We start from the raw sequence: 22841 nt of genomic DNA on the forward strand, positions 1-22841 counted from the left end.
TATTATAGAAACTCAAAATTAATCAAAATTAAATAAAAAGGGTTCATTTAAAAGGGGAAAATAACCTTCAAAAGTCAAAAAATAAACTCATTCTTTCTAGTCAAAAAGTATTGCCTAGCTGTAAGCTAACTGCCTAAAAGCATTGCCTACTTTCAGGCTCACACAAGAAATTACCAAACATGGTGGCTGCTTGAAAACCGAAAACCATTGCCTACTTACTGGCAGGCCAAAGGAGCTGACACTCGAAGAGAGCGAAAAAGACCTGTATCTCAGAGATTCAAATCCAAAGGGTGGCTGCACGCTCTTCGACTTTGTCGCTTTGTGGCCCAGCATGCGCAGAGCGGATGAGAGCGACGGGCGACTGCCACACGGCCACATCCCGAGCAGCATCCACTCCAAAGGACCAGCGGCGGCGGCCCCAGCTGCGAAAAAGTCTGCCGTGCAGCGGCGGCCATCAGTAGTTGCCTCAGAGCCCGCGGGTTGAAGAAATCGTACGCATCGAGCGAGTGACAAGCGCCGCGTCTCACCAAACAAAGAAAAGCAAAAGCAGAGCCCCCAAAAAAAAAACAAAAAAAAAAAAAAAATCATTTAAAAATAAATAAAATCTTAAAACAACTGAGAAAAACATAGAAAACCCTGCTTCTCTGACACAAAATCAAGGGCCAGTCCAACGAATATTTTGTAGTTCCCAGATAGATAAAAACCAAAAAGAAAAAAAAGAAACGCAACAAAATGCTGCCACGAATCGCAGGCAAATGAGCCCGCTAGCCAACGGCTCACATCTGCGGCTGCTGCAGAGCAGCGAGTCCGAGCCCGGTCCCGCATCCGCATACGCATACGCATCCACCTCCGCATTCGCATCCTCATCCGCATCAGCATCTCGCCGCGTCTCCCAGTGTGTGTGCCAGTGTTCAGCCAAAGCGGACCGCCAGCAATTGCAGTGTAAGGCGCCCGCCATTCGCATTCCAACAGTAAACTAATCCATCGAGCGTCGAGTGTCGCTTTTGAAAATTGAGTTTCGTTTCCGGTTCCGCCGCGTGTCGCTCAATCCGTTTTTGGCCAAGTCGGTCGGTTGGTCTGTTCCGGTCCTCAAAAAAGTCGGTCGGTCGTTCAGACATTTTGTGCTGCTCAAAAATTGATGCCACCAGCAGCAGCAGCAATAGGCAGCATCAGCATCGGCAGCCCTGTAATGTAAGTTACGGCGCCCCAATCCTACACCCAATCCCCTCTGAGCGCTCCCCTTTCAACACGAGGCTCCTAAAATGTGCTATATGATTCCTGCTTAACTGTTGCTCCGAACTGCGGCCACGTTCAACGCCCCAGCCAGGCAGACAGACCAAAAGACAGGCAGACAGGCAGGCTGGCAAACAGACAGGCAGACTCGCGGACGGACGGGCGGGCGGACGCAGAAACTGACAGGGGCATCGGAAATGTGTGTCAGTGTGCGAGCTCACTGTACTTGAGTATTGAGGCGAAGGCAAGCCCCATGTTCATGCCAGACCCATGTCCTGAAATGGTTAATAAAAAGTATTAAAAGTGATTTTGAGGATGATTTGTTAGTAATTAAAAAGAAATCCCTAATTCTTGTTCAGCTAAGAAAAGTAGTAAGTTATTTAGTTAAGAAAATGCAAGAATGTTTAGCTTTTGCTTAAAATAGTCTATTAGTCTATCCTTACTTAGTGAAACACTTTAACCTTCAAACTTAAATAAAAAGTACAAATTTCTCTTTTTACATTTTAGATTTAAAACATTCAGGTGTCTTTTTTGAAATGTCCTCCGCTATCTAGTAATTATATTCGTGCTAATTTAATCACAATTCAGTGACTCGTGTAAACAAATGTTGACTTCGCTAGGCTCACATGTCTGGGCTGCCTTTGTGTGTTGATTTTCTCGTTTTATTATTACCTCAAACGTTTTTCTCGTTTGCTCTAATGAATACGCTCCGACCTGTTATCCCAGTTTCGCCAGCCGCCTTCTTCAGTTGCCTCAGCTGCTGTCTCTTTCCCCGCCCCAGTCACCTGCTAACTGAAAGGTAGCACATTACCCATACGCCAGGTATACCAGCCAGCCAGCCAGCCAGGCAGTCAGTCAGTCAGTCAGTCAGTCAGTTAGACTGTCTCCTTTGGCTGGCTTTCCCTGCTTTTCGTTTTTCGCTTTTCGTTTCGTTTTTGTTTTCGTTGTTATTGTTTTTAACGCAAATTCCCACTCGCTTAGTTGCCTGTTCTGCCTTGTTCTTGTATGCACGCTGCTGCCATTGTCTTTGTCCTGACACACAAATGTAGCAATATATATATACAAGCTATATAATATATATATATACCCATCGCCATCGTCTTGTTGTTGCGCAAATATTTGCCTTTTTTGAAGTTGATTTTTGGTCTCCGTCTGAGCGCCTTTTGTTGCCATCTCAAGTTCTCAAGTTCTGGTCCCCCTCGGAAAAGGACCCACACCACGGCAATATGCTGATGAATCGTTGCTAAATTGAATATCGAGTGTTTATTTATATTGGCCGGCAAGTGTCACGCCCGCTATGCCACCGCCCAATCGCCAAGTTACCCGTGTCCGGCAGCTAGAGCTCTGCAAATAATTTGAAATTGATGTATTATCTCGGAGGGAACGTGGCACAATTGTCTCAGTCGATGACCCGAACGGTCTTCCTTTTCCACTGCAGCTCGCTTAAGTAGTTTGTGCAGCGCAAACAAAATTAAGCAAGTTGCAAGTTGCTGGGACAAAAGTTGCTGTCACAATTGTTATTTTAGCGTTGCGCAGCGATAGATAGAGAAGGAGAGTGAGGAAATTCGAGCAAACAATTTATAAAATAAACGAAGCCCTTTTGTCTGCAAGAGCAGGCATGGACTATGGAAATTCCCATTAAAGCTGCAGCTGCCCAATCAATATACAAATCAAGGAGAAACCAAACTTTTTATATCCAAACATTTTGTGCATTGCAGACGGCAATCTTTATTTATAACTGGGAAATCTGTCAGAGAGGGCAATTCGATTGAGGGGTGAGTCGCCATGAAATTGCTTTGTGGCTGAAATTTATCGCATTCTTTTTGGAAGACACAAATTCAATTTTCTGTTTCCGCCGTCTGGCTAAATATTTAAGCCAGCTCATTAGTCGGGATCCCCGGGGGAGCATGGCTTGGCCGGAACGTGCTACTGCATTCAATCTGGGCTTTAAGCGGCATCTCTCGAGTGCATTATGCTGTCCTCTGTGGTATCTTTCTGGGAGAAATCTGGGAGAAACCAGAATTCTGGATCCGCATCCGAGTCCGTTCATTGTGACGATGGCGATGCACTTAGCCGACCCGCAGTGCCTAAAGAGAAGGAGGACCCTTCATCCACCATTTTTTGTCCAGAGATTTTCCATCTTTTTTTTTTTTGAGCCAACTGCCCGCATTGCCGACTGCCTGTTTACTGTTCCCAGTCCCAGTCCGCTGGTCCTTTATGCTCCGCGACACACACACACACACACAGACAAAGGGACGCAGATAGAGGCACCCAGAGATGCCCAGAGATACGTGTATACTTCGATGTTGCTGTGGTGGTGCTGGCTGATGGACATTTGCTGGCAGCTCTTGTGCCTTCCTCGGGCTCGGGTCCGTCCCTTTATGCGCCACAAATGAAAATGCAGACAGACAACGGGCGCCAACCGACGACAGCGGCAGTAGCAGTAGTGGCAACAGCAACAGAAACAGCAACAGCAACAGCAACATCAGCAACATCGGCAGCAACGACAGCAACAACGTCTGACGATGACGTCGCATTTCTGGAGACAATGAAACAAACTGAACCCGGCACAGATCCCAGCCGAGTTCGTTGACAACTGTGTCTGCCACTCCTCGTCCTCCGTCAGCCATTCCCCTTCCAATCCCCTGTTTCTATTTATTTAACATGCATTTGAATTATGAGCCAACTGAAAGGAATACTAAGCCAACAAAACACAAAAAAAAACCAAGCAACTTTGGCTTTAATTCATAATTATTTTTATGTCAGCGCACTCATTAAGAGTTGCAAGCTTTTCATTCCATTTTCAACCCACTCTCTTTCTGTGCTCTGTGTTTTTTCCCACATTTTCCCATTTTCCTTTTGCTCTTTATCCTGGCTTTGTCATTTGCATTTCACATTTGGACTCCTTTTAGCATTTCAAATGCTCCCAACTGCACATTTCGTTCGTTTAAATGGCCCAACATTTTCCGCTCTGTTGTGCATTTTGTGACTTTTAATTGCAGTCCTCAATTACTGAATGGAAAGTAATAATAAATTGGACGCCACATGAACTCTGTTTGCTTCTTCTTTAACAGCTTGAATTTTCTTTAAACTGTTATTGCACGAAGTTGGCCAAAACAAATGAATTTCTGTGCTACCAAAACTACCAAAAAATTAAACCCGTTCAAAGTTATTGCAATTTAACAACTGCAAAAATTATTTAATTTTCCCCTGGCAATTTGTCAACTGGGTGTGGCCCCTCAAAAGCCCAGCACAGCCCCGACCAGCGCAGACCAGACCAGACCAACACACCAGCCAAGCTCCAGATACACACACTCAGCTGGCACATATAAAACTCGGTATATATAAATTATCATTGCCAGCCAAAACTCAAATACGATAAATTGCCAGGCAACCCAGGAGGCAGACGAGGCGAGCGCCAGCAGAGGAAAAAAATCTATAATTTACACAAAATTCGTTTCCGCATCCGAACGCTTTTCCAATATAAATTGTTCCCATTCCACGACATCGCATCGTTTATAACATATTCATATTGATGCCGCCAGATATGGCAATAATCGCATCGGACCCCTTAAATTGGCGACCTTAGCCAACCCTCGATAGGAACGATGCCAAATGACCAGGCAACGGGGTCCTCTAGTCCTCGACAACTTGGCAAGTGTTTTTGGTTAATTCCATTTATGTATTCTCCTCGTTGGCTGCCAGCATCTAGCCAGCCCTTTTCAGACTAATTGATAGTATTATTTCCATTAATTTTTGGCCATGATTGTAACTACAGTTTTGTAGTCCTGCCAAGTGGAATTTATTTTCGTAAACTACTATCTTGATTTGTTATTAAATATTTTAGTAACTCAACTCAAGAGCCTCAAGAGAGGCGTCTTTAAAAGCATTCCTTATTAAAAGCATTCTGTCAAAGTAAAGTAAAAGCCATTTTTGCCTGCCTTCCTACCTTCCTTCCTTCCTCTCTAATTGACACTTTCCATTAATTTCTGTTTCTTTTTGGCCAATTTTTGCAGCCACACCAACATTGAAGACTGCTAACTGGAATTGCTTCGAACCATCACCATCAAAACGAACAACAACCACAACAAAGTGCTGCCAGCAACAAACGTAAAAAACGTAAAAAACGTAAAAAGAAAACGTAATCAGGAATTTAAGCAAAACCAAAAAGAAACATCTGAGAGGCAGGAAGGTGCCTTCCGAAAAAAACATGTTTATGGAATTGTCATCGTTAGCGAGCAACTGACGCAACAGCTCAAGGCATGTGGCACCGGCAACATCTGCAGCATCAGCAGCAACACTGAGCGGCAGCAGCAGCAGAAGCAGCAGCAGGAGCAGTACTTGGCCAAAACAGCAGCCAACTAGGGAAGCGGGTAAGCCAGGAAAGCAACCTCCGTGGATAGGTGGTGTGCTGCTATAAAGCAGCACCATAGCTGCCATTAAAATAGACGCCGCGGCGCAACAGCAACGCTGCCGTCGTCACAATCAACGCCAGCGACAACATCACCCGCATCATCGCCATCGCAGACGACGACGTCGCAGCAGCAACACCAACAGCAGCAACAGCACTGGCGACGGCGACGACGGCGGCGCAGCAGCACTAGCAATAGCAATATCGCAGCAACACTGCAACCAGCAACATCAGCAAAGTGGTCGACGGCGACGCTACGACGGCCTGTCATCTGTAGGCAATGCAACGCGCTGTGCAGCAACGGTGAGTGCAAAGGACATCATATTTTTATAGTTTTTTTAATCGATTGGGGAGGTCCTGGAAAGCTTATAGGTATTGCCACTGAAAGTTCATTAAATAATTCCAAGAAACAGACATAAGTTGACCAAATATCTTTGAAAAGTTATTTTTAAACTCAAAAATAAATATAAATTTCAATATAAAAAGCAAGAAATGTTTGCAAACAAAAAGGCCATGAAAACGCTGCTATAATTGTCAATAATATGTTGGGGAAGTTGGGCCCGCAAGGACCCTGCCAAGATGGCCTCCGACGCGAAACTCAATTATCGCATCTTTACAAGTTACTTCCGAGAATTTCCCACGACCATTACGTGATCTCGTGTCAATCTTGCCATGCGATGCCAGCCAACCAGCAAACCAGCCAGCCAGCCGGGGGCCAATGGAAAATGTGAAAATCTGTGCCTCGACTCGGTCCTTCGCCTGCCCATTAGCTGTCAGGTTAATGCACCCAAAATGTTAATAAAACACAAACACACACACACACATATACAAACACACTGAGGGGCACATATGAATTTATGATAAGCACACGCAGGGGGCAAAAAAAAAAGTGAGGAATGGGAAACAGGCACTTTAAAGTTGCGACAGCGTGACGTGGGCAAACTTTCAGCGAGAGTCGTGCTAATGAATTCCCCAGCAGCACACGTTGTCTGTATATGTGTTGTATCTGTATTTGAGAATCTCTGGCTCTCTCTCTCTATATATATATATATGTGTGTATCTTGTATCTTTGTATCTGTGACTCTGACAGCGACAGTCGTATAATTTCTAATGCGATGCTTTTATGATCGCCCCACACAAACACTCGGGGAAAAACACCCACGGGTGCTGCCACGCACGTGCCCCAGCCTACTGCTAGGCTATACTATAACACGATGGTATCTGTTTGTGTGTGTGTGTGTGTGTATGTGTGTTTGTGGAAATTAAAATGCATAAAAGGATAACAGCAGTGCTGCTACCGACAAACCACAGGCCCACATCGAAGCCGTTGGCTGTCGCCAACATTGTCATTGTAGGCAAATTTCGCCAGAGACTGCATCGAAAAAAAAAACAAACAAAAAAAGCTAGAGCAGAAAAAAGGAGGATAAAACGAAAGCGAAAGCCCCTGACAAATTGTACTGCAGGGAAAATTGTGATTTTCGCGCTCATCAACGACGGCAGCAGCAGCAGCAACAACAACAATAGCCCAAAGTGCACGTGTTGCTGCGGTGCTGCGAAACGCAGGCCACGTCTGGTTTAATTTTAGCACCGGGTACGGGTTAGGGTCCCTGAGCTAAACCGAACGACGTCGCTGCCTACCTACCTTGACACTACAAAACGTAATACACACTGCATACTATTAGGCGCTCATAAAAAATGTAACGTTGTCGCATAAAAATAGATGCCAAACCCCAAACCCTCATCGTTGTTGTCGCTGCTGTTGCGGCTTAGTGAAGAATAAACCATGCATAATGCCCCCCAATGTTGTCGTCGCCATCATCAGCATCTGAGTTATAAATTTTTATATGATTTGAGCTCGTCTTGTATCATAATTACGCCTCTGTATGTGTGTGTGTGTGAGTGTATCTATGCCTGCTTAGGTATCATAATAAAATGTTGAACATTTTATGGACGTACTTCAAGTTTTGTGTAGCTAGTTGTTAGGACAAACTTGAAACTTCTTATCAGGAACACTGAGGAAAATAATATTTAAGTAGTTTTAGAAAGTTATATCAGTTTTAGCGAGAAATTCATTCAGCATTCGTTGCTTTCCAAGTCAATCTTAATATATCCGTTATCTTGTAGATACTCCATCAAAGATGGATATGAAAATCTGCCACATTGATGGCCAATTTTCTGACATTTTTTTCTGGGTGCAGGCTTTCCGAGTGTCTTCCTCTGTGATTGCGATTTCGATTGCGACTAACTGGAGGCACGTTTGGGCCAGGGGCCAAGGAAGCAGCGATTATTATTGGCAATCAAGTGGAGTGCCATCTTGCCTTTGGCTAGTTTGATCTCTGATTGCAGTCGGTGTGTCAGGAGGAGATAGTCGAGAAATTGCTCCAATGGGTAGCTTTCTGGCAGCCAGAGGCACATCGCACACTAGACGAATCTCACTCCCACTCCCATTCCATAACCCAAATGGAAATAAAATCAATCCGGCGGTGAGGTATCACAGGAAGCATCTCTCGTTGATAGAGAGTTAGCTTCGATAAAAAAGCAAAGCTTTTGGGTTAAATATTTTCACGTTCACTTCACGTGGCCCGTCATCAGTGGTAGTGTCATTCCCGAATTCCATATTACAGACCAGACAAAATCCAATCTCTGGGTTCCAGTCCGCCCTACACTCTCTACCCTGTTATGCAATCTACTCGCAGATCGTAACTCGTAATTCATAAGCCAGCAGCAGGAGCAGCAGCATGTAATATGCCTTCGATAACATTTTGCTCGTGTGACAAATTTTTGTCGCAACCGAAAGAATAAAACCAAAAAAAAATGCTGCAGAGAAACAGGAAAAGTTTGCCAGGAAGGGAGGCAAAAGGACCTCGGCTGGCAAAAGGACAAAGTGTTAAATGTTGACATGTCATGACATTCCAAAAGAGCAGGGAGATGGGCATGGGCCTTAGCCTCTTTGCAGAAGGGCTAACGAACGTAGGATGCTGGCTGGTTGGCTGGCTTACTGGCTGGCCTGGCCTGGCCAAAAGATGCTAGAGCTGGGTCCTGGTCAACGGGAATATATAGAAAGAGAGAGAAAATCGCTCGAAGGAGCGGCTTACGTGCTGACAGCTGACAGGCAAACCAATGAACTACGATATGACATGGCCGCCATTTTACCCCGCTCCTTTTCCTTAGGAATAACATTTACTGGGTGATAGTGTCTGTGTGTGTGAGTGTGCTCTGTTTGTGTTTGTGCGGAACATCAACTAATATTGTCAACGCAACATTCGACTTGTTATCCCTTCCGCTCGCCTGACTTCCTCTTCTTAATTTCGTTTTGAACTCCTCGTCGTCGGCCATTTTGTCTGCCTTCCATCTTGCCTCCCCTCTCTCTCACTCACTCGCTCCCTCTCTGTCTTTCCCAGTGTCGCTGTCTCTGTCAGTTATTTGCAGAAATTTATTGAAATTGTTTGTCAAATTCCGTTTACTTGTTTTTCGCATTTTGGCCAAAAAAATTTCCTTTTTTCGCCAGCACCGAAATGATGACAAGGACAACCAGACTTCCGTCGATGTCCTCTTGCGCCATTTTGCTTCCACTCCTTCGTCCTTCTTTCTTTTCTTAGTGTCTATGTGTGTGTGTGTTTGTTTGGCAGTTAATCTAAGAACTCGAACTTGCTATAGGGTCGCTCCGTGCCATATCAACTATAAGTTGGTCCTCACTGCGAGAAGTCCCCATCCTGCTATCCTTGTTTTTTTGTTTTTATAAGTTGGCGCTATAAAATGTTGCGCCATTTCCCATATGCACGCTGCTCTGTTTGTTTTTCTTGTTTTTCCTCTTTTTTTTTCTTAGCATGCAATTCTCGCATATAGCCGCTTACTTTTCGCCAAACGTCCTTTTTTCCCTCTTCATTTTAAGGACGAAATAAATAGGGCACAAGCATGTATATAAATATATTCAAGAAGCGATCCAAGATTTTATTGATGTTGCCTGAATTTGAATGACATTGTAAAATTATACGCAAATGTATGCAGCCACCAACGAAAAAAGACAAGTACTTCAGGCATCTCCATTACTCTGTATAAAGGGAAAACCAAAGCAAAAAAAAAAAGTTATGATGAAAATGGAAAGAAAATTTCGTGTTCTAAAAAGTTTTATGTGCATATCTATTACAGCTTCTGGGCTATATAGTATATGGTATATGTCACTTCGGACAACTGCCTTATGCAAACACTTACGAGTGGGTATTAGGGGCGTATGTCTTTGCATAAACCATAATCAAATTGTAAGTTTAGTGGCTGCCTCTAAGCCCAATTGGCTCCATATGTCTTACGTAAGCAGAGCTGAAGAGCCATGAAAACGTACATGAGTTTAGTTTGGTTGCTGTGAAAATTATTCACTTCATGTCCAGAGTTTAGAGACAGTAAATGATTTTATTTCAAAAAATTCATTAGCAAATCGTTTTAAACAAGAATAAGTTGTGGAATTTATTTGAATTTTTTAACTTTTTACGAGTAATAAACTTATAACTTCGAAACAAGCCTTCTAAGCTTAATTTTCCTCTTAAAATGATTGCCACTTTTTCAGATTTCGTTCCTCCAATCTTGCTGTTGCAGGCAAAATATCAGAATTAGTGTCTTTGACGGTGTCAAGTCTCTTTTTTTCTTCTATCCTTCAACCCTTTAAGCCCAATCTGAGGAAATGTTTTCCTCTTTGGCGTTAAGCAAGTCGTAGAGGGCGGAATGAAAATTGCACGATAACACGGCACCGAGCACACTCATCTAAATATAGGCTATGGCATAATAGGCTCAAGACGCTTCCATTCAACACTTTTTTAGGCAGCAGCATGAAATGACGCCAGCATGAAAGCCATTCACTCATACTCACACACACACATACACACTTCGGTGGAAAAGTGGAACTGAATGAATGGGCAAAAAAGGAGCCAAAGCAGCCAAGGATCCAAGGATCCAGGGATCCAAGGAGCGGGCCAAAGAGGAGTAATCGACACACGCACGAAAGACAAAGGCCAAGAGCGAGAAACAAAACAAAAAAAGCGAACAGAATAAAAATGAAACGAACCCCTTTCAAATTTCCATCGGATTTTCTTTGTTTTTCCGGGTGCCTTTTTTTTACCAACTCCCGCCGCCGGACAAAAGGTGGCTGCGAGCTCTCATTTAGACGAATATTTTTTTTGGCCAGGTGAATGGGAAAGCCCAGAAATCCCCGAAACAAGTGAAAAAGTATTGTGTGCCAAAAATAAAAATGTCAATTTGCCAAATGTCGGCGAACGGAAGTTTATACTCCGAGCTCTCGGGTGCAGGTAGAAAGGACCAACCGACGAACGAACCCAGAAAACAAAAAAAGGAGCCAACTTCAAAGCCGGAGTCCAGAGCGGTGTCAGCGTTACCGCAGCAACCACCACCAACAGTGCAAAGTAATTTCCGAAATATTGTACTCAGATACTCACACACACACACACACACACACACACACAGCCGTAGAAAAGCCAACCCCCAAATCCGAAAAAGAAAACCACTTTAATTTCCTCGGGCTCCGGGTCGGAGTCGCTATCCGGAGTCCTCGGAAAATACATATATATATATATATATCTTTCGCACCAGTCAGAGTCATTCGCATTCATGCGGGTTCTCGAAATGATTTCGCCACGGATACTTTTGCTAGGAAAACCCTTTCGTCGGACTCCTCCGCTTAAGCCTTTAGTTTGAAGTGTATTTAATTTAAATGACTTAAGGGGTAGCAAATTGCTTTCAAAAGGAGGGGCGGGGAACTGCCTTGTATGTAATGAGTTGAGCTCGCTGTTTCGGGGGTGGCTTGTCCACCCAGAGGCAAGGCAAAAGTTTCCCGCTGAAGACCAACAAGTTCGGTGGTTAGATCCTTAAAAGCTGGCCAAAACTGTCAAATTGTATGGCAAGCTAAGGGAAAGTTTCTCAAAAACGGTTAAAGCCAAACTTGCATTTGACATATCGAGTGGAAGGCTGGATTTCTTTGGGCCAAAAAGGTAAATTTTATAAATGAAATGGTCAAGCCTTTAAAATGGATCCCTTTTGCGCCGCCCTCAATGGCCAATTTCGCTTTTGGGCTGGCTGAATTCGGTTCGTTGGCTGGAAGCAGTGCAATTCGCGCGTGCAACGTAATAAACTGTCTTGACTGTGCTGGGAAATTGAGGTGGAAAAAGCTGGGAAAAGGCAGGACGAGGTGGAAAACCGCAGTCAGCATAACAGTATCGTGCCCAGGGGCGAGCTGGAATCACGGGATCTGGATTCTGGGTCTGGCTGGTTGCGTTTAAAAACTTACTTCCTTCCGGTTTGTTAGGCGGCAGAAATTGCCAGGGGGGAAGCTAAGGGAAACAGGGGAGGGCGAGTAAGCTGGAAAAGCGGAAAATGCCAAATGCAGTGTGATACAAATGCGATTTTCTGGCAACGGAAAAGCGGAAGAGGTGTGTACCATACAAACACACACACACATACACTCTCACATAAAGTGGCAGGCAGAGATTTAAGGCTTTGCCTGCTGACACTTTTTCAAGTTGATGGCGCCTCGCAAATACACACACACACACACACACTCACGTTACACTCTATTTGGCAGCGTACCCAACTCAAAATGCCGTGGCGGAAATTATTGAACGCACTCACATACACACACATACACACAGACACACATTTGCCGATACGCAGGGAAAATGGGAAAAGCGGGAAAGCGCAAAAGGGAGAGTACGAGTTTCGCACACATTAAAAATGCAAAAAGTCAACGACTGCGCAGGAAAAAGCCACTGAAGCTCAGCTGAGCATTATAATGCGAGAAATATATTCATGCGATTACAATAAGAATCGAATAATGCCGCGTCCTTTTCCTTGCCTCCGTATGTGTGTGTGTGTGTGTGTGTGTGATGGCTAACGCCTCTGATTCAGTACCAGATCCAGACTCAATGGTTAAACCGCACAGGAAAGAACACATCACATCAGAGATATCGGTTATTACCTGGGGCCACGAAATCAATGCAAGTTGAAACTCAATTGCAGAAATATGATGTTGCCTTGATTTATGGTTATTTTCCACTTAATTGAACCGCAGATCATCGCTGTTTCGTCTCGGAACTTAAAGGTCCATGCCGATGGTCGTATGGAGATATCATAAATAACGCCACGGACATAATGGCAAACGGCTCTTGGCCCTTTGCCGTGTCTGCATTACGCATACGCCACGTTGAGCGGGGCAAGTGCCATCGATTTGCTGCCACATTTCGATTGCTGGCTTCTGTTTTTTTTCCTTCTCGCTGGCCCTTTTTTCGCAGACGGGCCATAACGAAATATTTATGCGACGTCATTGGGGCATCATTTAAGTCGTTTGTGCTGGAATATCTACTACACTGGGAGAAAAATTAGGTAGTTCTTTTAAAGGGGAGTTCCGCAGTTTAAGAATCTTTTTCTGTTTGCAAGAAAAGACTTTCGATCTACTGATTCTTTGAAATTTTTGTATATCTGTAAATCAGGTTTAGTCACCCTTTTTTCCCACTGTGCACCTTTCCTCGTTTGCCAGCGAATGCTGCAAAAATCTCTGCCCATCTGTTTTCGGCTTAGTTCAGGCCTTAATTTGAATTTAATTGAAGCCCCCGCTCGAACGGCCGTAGATTGGGAAGGTGGGAGTCGGAAGTTGGGGGCGAGGATGCCATTGTAACTGGCACATCCAATTAATGGTGGCCGAAACTAGCGGCGAATGTGTGTCGAGTGTTCGTAGAGCGACTGTTAAATAAAATATAGAGTGAGGGGCGGCAGCAGAGTCGAGACTCTTGTGCTTGGCCCTTTTTTTCTGTTGCTGCGCTCGAGCTTGTTTGCCTGCCGCTTGTTCGACTTTCGTTTACTTTTTGCTCGCTTTTCCTGGCTTTTCCTCTCTCATTTGGCTTTCGCCTTCGCTTTGCACATAAAATGGTTGCGAGGGAAAAAAGTGCGTGTGTGCCACTTAAGTTTACATTTTCATTTGCTTGCCCCAATGACTTTTGCCGTTTACAATCATTTTTTCCGCTCCCTGCACCGCAGATCCCCGATAGCAAGGCGCATTAAATTAATTTTCAGCTTGTTTGAAGTTTTGACCCTAGCCAAGAGTAGGGCAAACAGTAAAACCCGCAAATAGAACATAAAGTCGTGTAGTTTATGCCATCTGCATTTGATTGTGTTGGTGTGTGTATGTGTGTGAATGTCTGTGTATTGTGGCTAGGATGGCCATTCGGGAAAAGCCAAGTTCCACGGTGTGTGTTCGGCGCTCAAAGGCTATTAGCTTTGGTTTTTTAGTGCGTTTGCCTCCGAAAAATGAAAAGCCAACGATGGCAAATAGTAAAATGTCAGCGTAAAACTGTAATTTATGTGCATGTGTGAGCTCGGCGGTTCTTGCCCCTAAAAATGGCAAAACGGAAACTTGCCTTTTTATGCGCATTCTATTCCGTTGTTGCCTTTTGATGCCGTTTCGCTGGGTTCGTTTCGCAACCAGGCTAGGATGCTACATCAATCAATTCATTGACTCTGGCCGTAGCATAAAACCCCCCAAAAGTATCCTTCTCGACAGAAGGCATTCACATAGCCGTGGTAATAAAACTTTCGCCAGCCTAGTCCCCGAACTTGATGTACACATTGCAGGAGCAACAGAAGCAGCAGCACCTTACCGATCGATATGGGTATAGTTTTATGTGGCCGACTGTGGCTGTAATTCATGTGCTGCCATCAAAGTAATCCCCCTGGCATAATATCAGTCAAGGGCAGTGTGAGAAACGACAGCCAAAGCCAATAAAACTAACTGAAAGGGGGAAATTTCTGAACCAAAAAAGGAAGAAACTTTCAACACAGAAACTTTTTCACACAGGCACGATAATTATTGGCGAACATATATATACCATACATATTTATTCTTGTAACTTGATGGAATTTATTTATACTTTTGAGTTCATTGAAGCGTTGCTGCTGGGTTGTATAATTTTTTTTTTGCTTTTAGGGGCCAGAGCCTTCGAATGTCGATGATGAAAAAACTATTAATCACAGAGAGTTTCTATGGAGGCAGACAACGAAAACACGAGGCCGGGCTGTAACTCAAGCAAAAGGCTTATTCAGAGACCCAGTTAGCGATTCAGGCCAGCCCAGGACATATTCACGCCACACTTGTTAGTCAGAAGAAGCGGAGCGGAGCGAGAGGCTCGGGCCACGTTTTTGTTGTGTAAACAACAGAAACGAACGTTCGCATAAATTTTTCCTTTTGGGGCCCCATAAAAATTTATATAATTGAGCCGCGGCAGGCGCCTAACTGAAAAGCGGGCCACAAAAAAAAAAAGAGAAAAAGGATGCCGGGACACGCGAAAAGGATGAGCCTGCCTCAAAAGAAAACTCAGTTCATCTTGAGGCAGGGGAGGAAGTATGGTGAGGCTGAGGATGTGAACTGAGTGAAAGGAAAGTTTAAGGCAAATCAAAAACTCGGCGATAAGCACGAGTTCAGCCAACAGTCACGCTGATTGGTATTTTCTATCCTTCCTCCAGCTCGGCTTCATCATCGCAGCCCCATTTCCCATTTCTGCTTCCTTTTTTTTTTGGTTCGGGGTAGACCATAAAATATTTCACATTTTCACTGGGCACGAAACCGTCAGAAATTTTTGCTATGCGCGGCAAATATGCTAGAAAGTATAAAATTTGTAGCATACTTTATGGGGCAACATATTATCCTCCATCCTGGCCAAATGTATGTGTGTGTGTATATTAGGATGTTTTTCTGGGGGAAAACAAAAACTAAGTCCTCGTAGAACCCACCTGAAGTCGGCAGGGATGAAGAGCGCGGTAAACACGTAATTAAGCTCGAAAATGTCTCAAGGATTAGGCATTTCGCCTGTCGCCGGCGCTGTCATCGGGAAACCGACACCCGAAACCACCAGGACCTCTAACCTCCAGCTGCTAGCTTCCTGTGACAGCCATTGGCAACAGCTGTCGCCCGCTTATTATGTTTATTATAAATAATTTTGCAGCTGCTCACCGCCATTATTATACGAGTATTGCATCTGCCTTTGAGTTGAAGTCCTCTAAATCTGCAGAGGGAAAAATACTACCTTTTGTCATCGCCATTTAATTTTTTGATAAGATCGACAAAATAAAAGTTTTTATGACACTAAAACCCGCACAAAAAGGTTATTATAAAAAGGCTAGCGTTTTTTCTAGGATTTTGCCAAACACTTTTAATTTGTTAAGTTAATAAATTTAAATAAGAATATTGGAAAAAATGAAAATGACATGTCAAACGATTTTAGTTCATTAAAATTCATATAAAAAACTATTTTAAACCCTTGATAGCTTGCATAAGAGAATGATTTATATTTCTTAGTGTGTGCAGAACTTCATCAAACTTGTGGGCGTCCTTGTTGCAGCAAGGTGAAAGGGATTTTGGGAATGGATTTTCAGGAAAGGTAATGGCCCAGGAAACCTCTGAACCCCCGAACGTGTATGCGTATATATAGTTGCCACAGCCAGGCAGTAAATAAATACTTGAGCAATGACATGTCAACGTTAATAAATGATTAACTTGTCATTTGAAGCAGCGTGGAGAGAGGAGCAAAGGGGAGTCAAGTGGGGAACTGATGGGTGGCGAAGAGTGGGCAGAGTAGTTGGTGTGTGGGTAATCTCTGTGGTGTTCGAGAGCGGTTTGTTTGCCCAAATGTGTTGAGCGTTGTCTATGCCTGTCTTAGATTTCGTTTATGTGCGTACTTAAGTTGTCAGTTTGCATATTAGATACGAGTATCTGCAAATAGCTGCCCCGCACGTCCCCCCGCAAGTGCCCGACTCAATCAAAGTTATGTCACATGCGACTCCAAAGAGACTTTCGAGACTTTCCCAAGGAAATAAAGTTTTCCCCTCAATCTTCTCTCCACTACTACGCTCCAACTTGAGTGCCTGTTTGGTCACATAAATCTTCTAAGCTGGCCTCTGTGTGTAAAAACCGAAGGCAGACATGATATTTATGATGTTGGCCAACTAAGCAACGAAGAGGGAAAAAAGTTCAAATGCCAGCTAGGAAATACATAATCATAACGAATCAAATGTCCTTCGACGAGAAAAGTAGTTGGGCCGAAAGGAGCCGGGGCAAGATAACCCCGTCAGGATGAGGAATGAGGCGGAAGCCAGTCTCGGCAATTGTATCTCCACAGATCAGGCCGAGCATTTCCAGCATATTTTCCGGCTTCGTAGCTAATTAATTTCCATGAGAATGAAAATGAAAATGAAATTTAAATGCGTATTTTCACTGCAATCACAAAGGCAACAATGTCCATTGCCAATTGTGGGCATATTTATGGGGCAATTTAATGGCCACAAAACCCCAAACGCAGTCAGCCTTCCTCCTTTCCCTCACCCACTTCTGGGACACCGCAGCTCCCCACCAAACATTTCGCACTAATTTTAATGAAACAAAAAAACAAAAACAACGAAAAATAATAAAACGTACTCTGGCAACAAACAAAAGGCGAAAACCTTCTGTTCTGTTATGGCTCTTTCATTAATTAATGCCACGATTATTATCTTCTGGCTTCTGGAGTAACGACACTGCTGCCACACTGCCACACTGCCACTGCACGTGCCACTCGACTCGGTTCGTTCACCCGACCAGGTAAACTTTCATAATTAGTTTTATTGCCTGGTGTTTCTCGCTGTCCCCCTCTTCTCTCTTGGCAAGACCACATGCATAAATCTCCCGCACTTGCACACGAACAAATCACGCTATGATGGCGCAAATGAATGGATGAATGACTGGATGTAGATCCTGCCAGGCAATTATTTACACCGGCCAACACATCTTCCGCCCTGTTGCCCATCGAGTGGCTATACAAATCGAATTTGCAATCGAACAGCTCTTCCGCTACACTGAAGGAAAATTAAGGGAACGCTTTTTTGATTTTTTTGCAACTTATAAGCAAGATACATACTCTTTCTAATCCGAGTTCATAACTAGAAAACCAGTGCATATTAGAACTAATTTCTTTCGATACCCAACTTCGACTTCAATCTCTGCTGGCCAGTGCTTTTCCGAGCTGAAACAAAGAATTACGAGCTCGAAGTTAGTCAGAGCTGCCATGTTCTTGCAAATTTATAAGCGCCCCATTTCCAGTTTTCCTTTTGGCCGCGCATTTTACGACAGACCTGGGGTTCCCCTGGATCCAAGATCCTAAAACCTGGAGTCTGGCCAGAACCCTCGGGTGTTAGATTGATGATGCAGGTGAATTACGCGGCCCTTGGCTGATATATGACCAAGTCAGCTTGGCTGAATGGTTCACTGGCTGGCTGGCTTTTAATTGAAAACCAAAATGACTTTTGGCAAAAAACCTGGAATGAGGGCGTGGCTGTCGTTGATTTTATGCTAATCCATGCAGCTCAGAAGCTGAGTGGCGCAAAGTCCGGCACAAAGTTAGCGAAGTCATTGAAATTCTGCATAAAATTAAGAGTCTCCCCTCGAATATGTCAATGCAAAATAAACAGTCGCTCTTTCTCTCCTGATAATTATGCGCTGCCAGCCAAGAAGTTCTGCCCAGGTGTTTGTGTCTCGGCTCAGAGTTTTTTGTTATCAGTTTCTTCTTTTCACCACTGCATTGTTGGAAAATTCAATTAAGATCAGGCAGAACGTTATTATTTTTATGATAATTAGACACCCAACTATCGGTTTTTGGGCCACACAAGTGCTGCAAGTATATATGCGCTTAAGCGCATCCCAAAACTTCGGCCAACAAAGCCGCAACTTTGGCCAACTTGAGATGAATTGAGTTTGGGGAGGGAATGTGGCAACCACCCACAAGCAGTGGCCAACAGACTGACTGACCCACTTAATTGGCTTTAAGGCCAAAATCAATTTATGCACCCAAACAAAAACCAGCTTAGTGCCGGCTGAGCTAGAAGGGGGGCCCCCATTCAAAGTGATTGGCATCTGGCACTCGGATCGATTGCGTATACGCAATGTGGGAGTTAATCAAGGCAGAGGAGGGCTTTAAATTTGCCAGCAGAAGGCCAAGTTTAAGTGACAGTTTTCGAAAGATCGAAATTGCATCAAGGGAAAGTTTTTCCTCAACTAGAAATTATAATTTTAAAATTGCATATTTCATGGTTTGCCATTTCTAATCTTTCTTGCTGGGCTAAGAAAACTTTCTAACTTTCGAGCTGAAATTAATTATTTAAATTACCCAGAGATGTGCTAAATAGGGAATGCTTTATCTAACTGCAGCCATCGCGATCCCAGAATGTATCTGATGCAGTTTTAATTATAATTCTTTGTGCCTTTTTTTTACGGCTTTTGCATTCGGTCGTCTTTCTATTTTCGGAATGGAATTATTTTTCGCTCTAACTTTTGTGCAGTCGAATGAAATATTTTGATTTGCCGCTGCCTGTGGCAAAAGTTCGTTAAAATATTCATAATTACTTGGCGTGTGATGCGGCGCCACTTCAACCCACCACCACCCAGCGCCTACTCAGCCACGCCCTCTTGCCCGTTTTCCTCCTGCCACTTGGCCAACGAAAACTTGGCGAAGAAAACAGAAATTGTGCTACTTAATGAGCGGCGATGGAAACTTTTTTGGCCAAAAACTTTCACAAGCTCAATGGGGGCGTGGCACCATGGGCACATTTAAAATAATTACGAATTTATTTAAGCTGCTTTATGGCGAAAAAATAATTTACAATTGATGTCGAAGGGAAAACTTATTTTCCCACCCCCCATGTTCCCTCTTCTCCTAAATTTTCCTTTAACCCTTGAGAGCTCTGAAAGGGGAGTTTATGCTGGCCATAGATGGACAAATTTGCACAATGCTTAGTCGTAAAAAAATATTAGTATTCCGTTGCTCCTTACGGTTCGTGTTGTTTCCTAGTTTACATTTTTAATGGCAGCCAGGGCCATTTCATTGCCACAGAAAGGGTTGACAGTGGGACTATATGTGCGGTTTTTACTGTATAGATATGAAAGGAAAATACCCCTCAACGAGTTGAGAAGCTGTGACAATCGTTTCTTCCTTTTACACAAGTTTTGTTATCAAACTTTCTGAAGAAAAATGGTTTTACATTCAATACTTTCTTAAATCTTACCATTATATGGGATGATTCGTAATTCTCTCACTAGAAAAGCATCCTGACTAAGGGTAATTCCCTTCTCAAATATCTATTTAAATATATATATCTTTCTCTGTAGGACTGTAGAAAATATTTAAGAATTTCTCTCGCACGTTCATTTGGGCATACAAGGAAGCAATTATCTCAGGCATCTCTCGCTTCACCATATGTAGCCACTGTGCCAAGGATATTTAGATACAAAGATATATATATATATATATACTCCTCCTCCGATAGCATGTGTGTAAAACACACACAAAGGACAAGTTTCGCTTTCGCCAAGTCCATTTGCAAATTCTGTGTGCTGAAAGCGGGTTAAAGTAACAAAGCCCCCGGAAAATGCCTCACTAACCGTACTTGCTTTTCCCAGTATTTCCCAGCTCTGTTTGCAACTCTGCTCTTGCCTTTGCCTCTGCCTCAGCCTCTGCACATTTTTGTGTATTTGTGCGTAAAAGCCTTATAAATAAGTTATACACGTGGCTGAAGCTAAGAGGGAGAAGGGACAACAGGACCTCGAACTGAATTGTCATCCCAACCAGGAGGGGGAGAAGGATGTTTAAATCCATATTTCTGATATAATTTCACAGGGCTTAACTCTTTAGGCCAACTGAAGTTTTGCACATTCAATTCTGGCCGTAAATTTGATTGCTATTCCTCCTCTTTCTTAGAGCTAGCAGCCTTGATGAGCTCTTCAAAGTCATCTTATTATTTGTTGCTCTGGCAATTTTCCTGCCGGGCTTCTTGGCCCATTATGGCCAAGTGTGAAATGGCGAAAATCGAAGCAAAAACGTTAGCAATAAAAGCAAAAGTCATGCGGTTAAAGCGAAAACTTTCTTCTAGTCCCTAGATCTCATTTATTATTTACAATATTTTTCTTACACATGCTTTCTATTTTTTTTTTTTGCGGTGGCTTAGCAGGCAGGATATTTGGTAAAAGTGGAATTCCTGCTTTGCATGGAAATTGAAAATTACTCGTTGGGTGTCACTCGACATTCCCTGGGTTGGTGGCAGCAAAAAAATTCCACAGATATTTTAATTCGAACAAGACCGAAATTTATACAGAGCGGCGGCAATTGAAGTGTGCAATTAGCAGTCTCGGTTCTTACCATATTGATTTGCAATTAAGACCAGCAAAACCTAGAGAGGGCCAAAAAAAGGCGGTCATAAGGATATTTCTTTTTTGCGGTTGCCTTTTTCCGCGCAATCCAACTTAATGATGCGCGAACTATTAAGCGCATTAAAAGCGATGTTTGCCCTTGCCTCTCCCTTGCCAATCCATAGTATACGGTACTCCATATACCCTTGTGGGCCAAAACGCAAAAAAAAAGTCGGCACGCAGCCCGGAGCATTTATTACCTTTGACACGAGCCATTAAATAATTAAACGCGCTGCGCGGTAGATAAAAAAGAACGAGAAAGGTGAGTTGATGACACCTGGCACACGTGAGTTTTAACCGGAAATTAAATTAATATTTTTTCCTAACTACTTATAAAGCTTTTAGCCTGGCTTTGGTCTCTTTCTCTTTTTGGGGGTGAGAAGGTGAGGGAACTCCGTCGTTTCTGACATAATCGAATAGAACTCTCAGACGGATTGGATTATGTATAACGCTAGAGAGCGAAGCGGCTGAAATTGAAATTTAATTTAAAATACATCAAGCGGGCATTAGAGGCGGCATTCTGCTGGCAGCTGGCTAAATGAACTTGCGGGCCGTGGCCAAGACAAACAGCAAGTGAAAATCAAAAAAACAAAAAAATAAAACAGAAGAAAAGCAAAAAGAAACGCACTTACACACGCTGCTGGAAAACAAAGCTAACAAAAAAATAAAATAAAAGGGAAAAACAGAAAAACACAGAAACAGAGAGCTGGAGAAGTTGACATATGACATTTAATTTAGTGTCTTTGGTATGTTGCCTTCGCTTGGCACAATGCCAAAAGCATTTGCTCGCATTCATTAATTTTCATTTTCGCAAAGGGAAAAACACAGCCCAAGTCCAACGAACCCCGCACACCCTACCCGCACTCATTATCCTCTGGAAAATGGAAAATATTATTCCATTCCCGCTGAAAACCATTCGGCATACCCGTTTTTCGGCAAGGAATTTATGTATGTCTAAGCTGCTAAAAAGAAAAACGCAAAAAAAAAGTCGGAAAAACCGTCAGTGTTTGAGTTGAGTGGCACTTTTTGCCCTGCTACTGCTGGCACTGTCGACTGGAGGTCTCCCTTTTTTCTGACAGTGCAGTCGCTGGCTAATAAAATATTTTATGCTGGGCTTATCTGCCATATCAAAAGCATGAGTTTTGCAGCTGCGACAACACAAAAAGCCGGGGCCCACCGACAACGCATTATTAACAGGCGAGGCCCGCAGCCCTCCTCTTTTGCACCTCACCTCACCACCCATCCACCCATGAAAAGTTCTCACCCCCAAAGGCCACCCAGCCACCGCCTAAAAACATAAACAAAAACCAAGCGCCGAAAGTATAACAGAAAAAATTCCCAAAGACACAGACACACTCACACCCGCATTAGAATTTATGACAGAAAGCAACAGTCCAAAGTGGTTACACAGAGAAAAATAAGGGTATAGCTTGGAACTAAAGTTTAGGAAGAGAGGAAAGCTGTACTTTTAAGGTTGGTGGATGTAAACGATATTTTATAGGATTTTCTTTAACGTTTTTGGCGTCTTCTTTTTGAGTTATCTTAATTTTATTCCCTCAACATAAACCCAATAATAACACCTTATTTTCTCAGTGTAATAGCGGCTTGGATGTGACCAACTGGCTAATTTAGGGTTTGGTTTTTGGTCAAGTGCAGCTTGGCCAGAACATTTTTACGCTGTGATAATAGAACCACATGCGGTTTCGCATGTGAAAAGTAGAAAGTGGAAACTTTCCAGCTGCTTTTTGGCCAAATGCTGAATGCTTGGTCGCTTGACACAGGAGCGTGTTTTCCGGCTTGTGACAGCTGCCACCTGCTCGTGTGCTCCCTTTTTGGCCCCCAAAGCTTTTCATTTCCTCAAACGTCATGTCCATGTTCCTTGGTCAACAGAAATTTTCAATTAAATCCCAAATGATAAGCAGACTTTAAGGCTAT

At 43.4% G+C, this 22841-nt stretch overlaps 1 protein-coding gene across 1 annotated transcript in view; it reads left to right on the forward strand.

Annotated features, from left to right (window-relative positions):
• Positions 1 to 457: 457 nt before the first annotated feature.
• Positions 458 to 22841, forward strand: part of LOC108116624 (acetylcholine receptor subunit alpha-like 1) — a 58899-nt gene continuing 36515 nt past the window's right edge. The window contains exons 1-2 of the mRNA XM_017228601.2: positions 458 to 1191; positions 5250 to 5947. The gene's annotated coding sequence lies outside the window, so the exon portion shown is untranslated. The remainder of the gene's footprint in view (positions 1192 to 5249; positions 5948 to 22841) is intronic.

This window comes from Drosophila eugracilis, unplaced genomic scaffold (genome assembly GCF_018153835.1).
Source record: "Drosophila eugracilis isolate 14026-0451.02 unplaced genomic scaffold, ASM1815383v1 contig_75, whole genome shotgun sequence".
NCBI lineage: Eukaryota > Metazoa > Arthropoda > Insecta > Diptera > Drosophilidae > Drosophila > Drosophila eugracilis.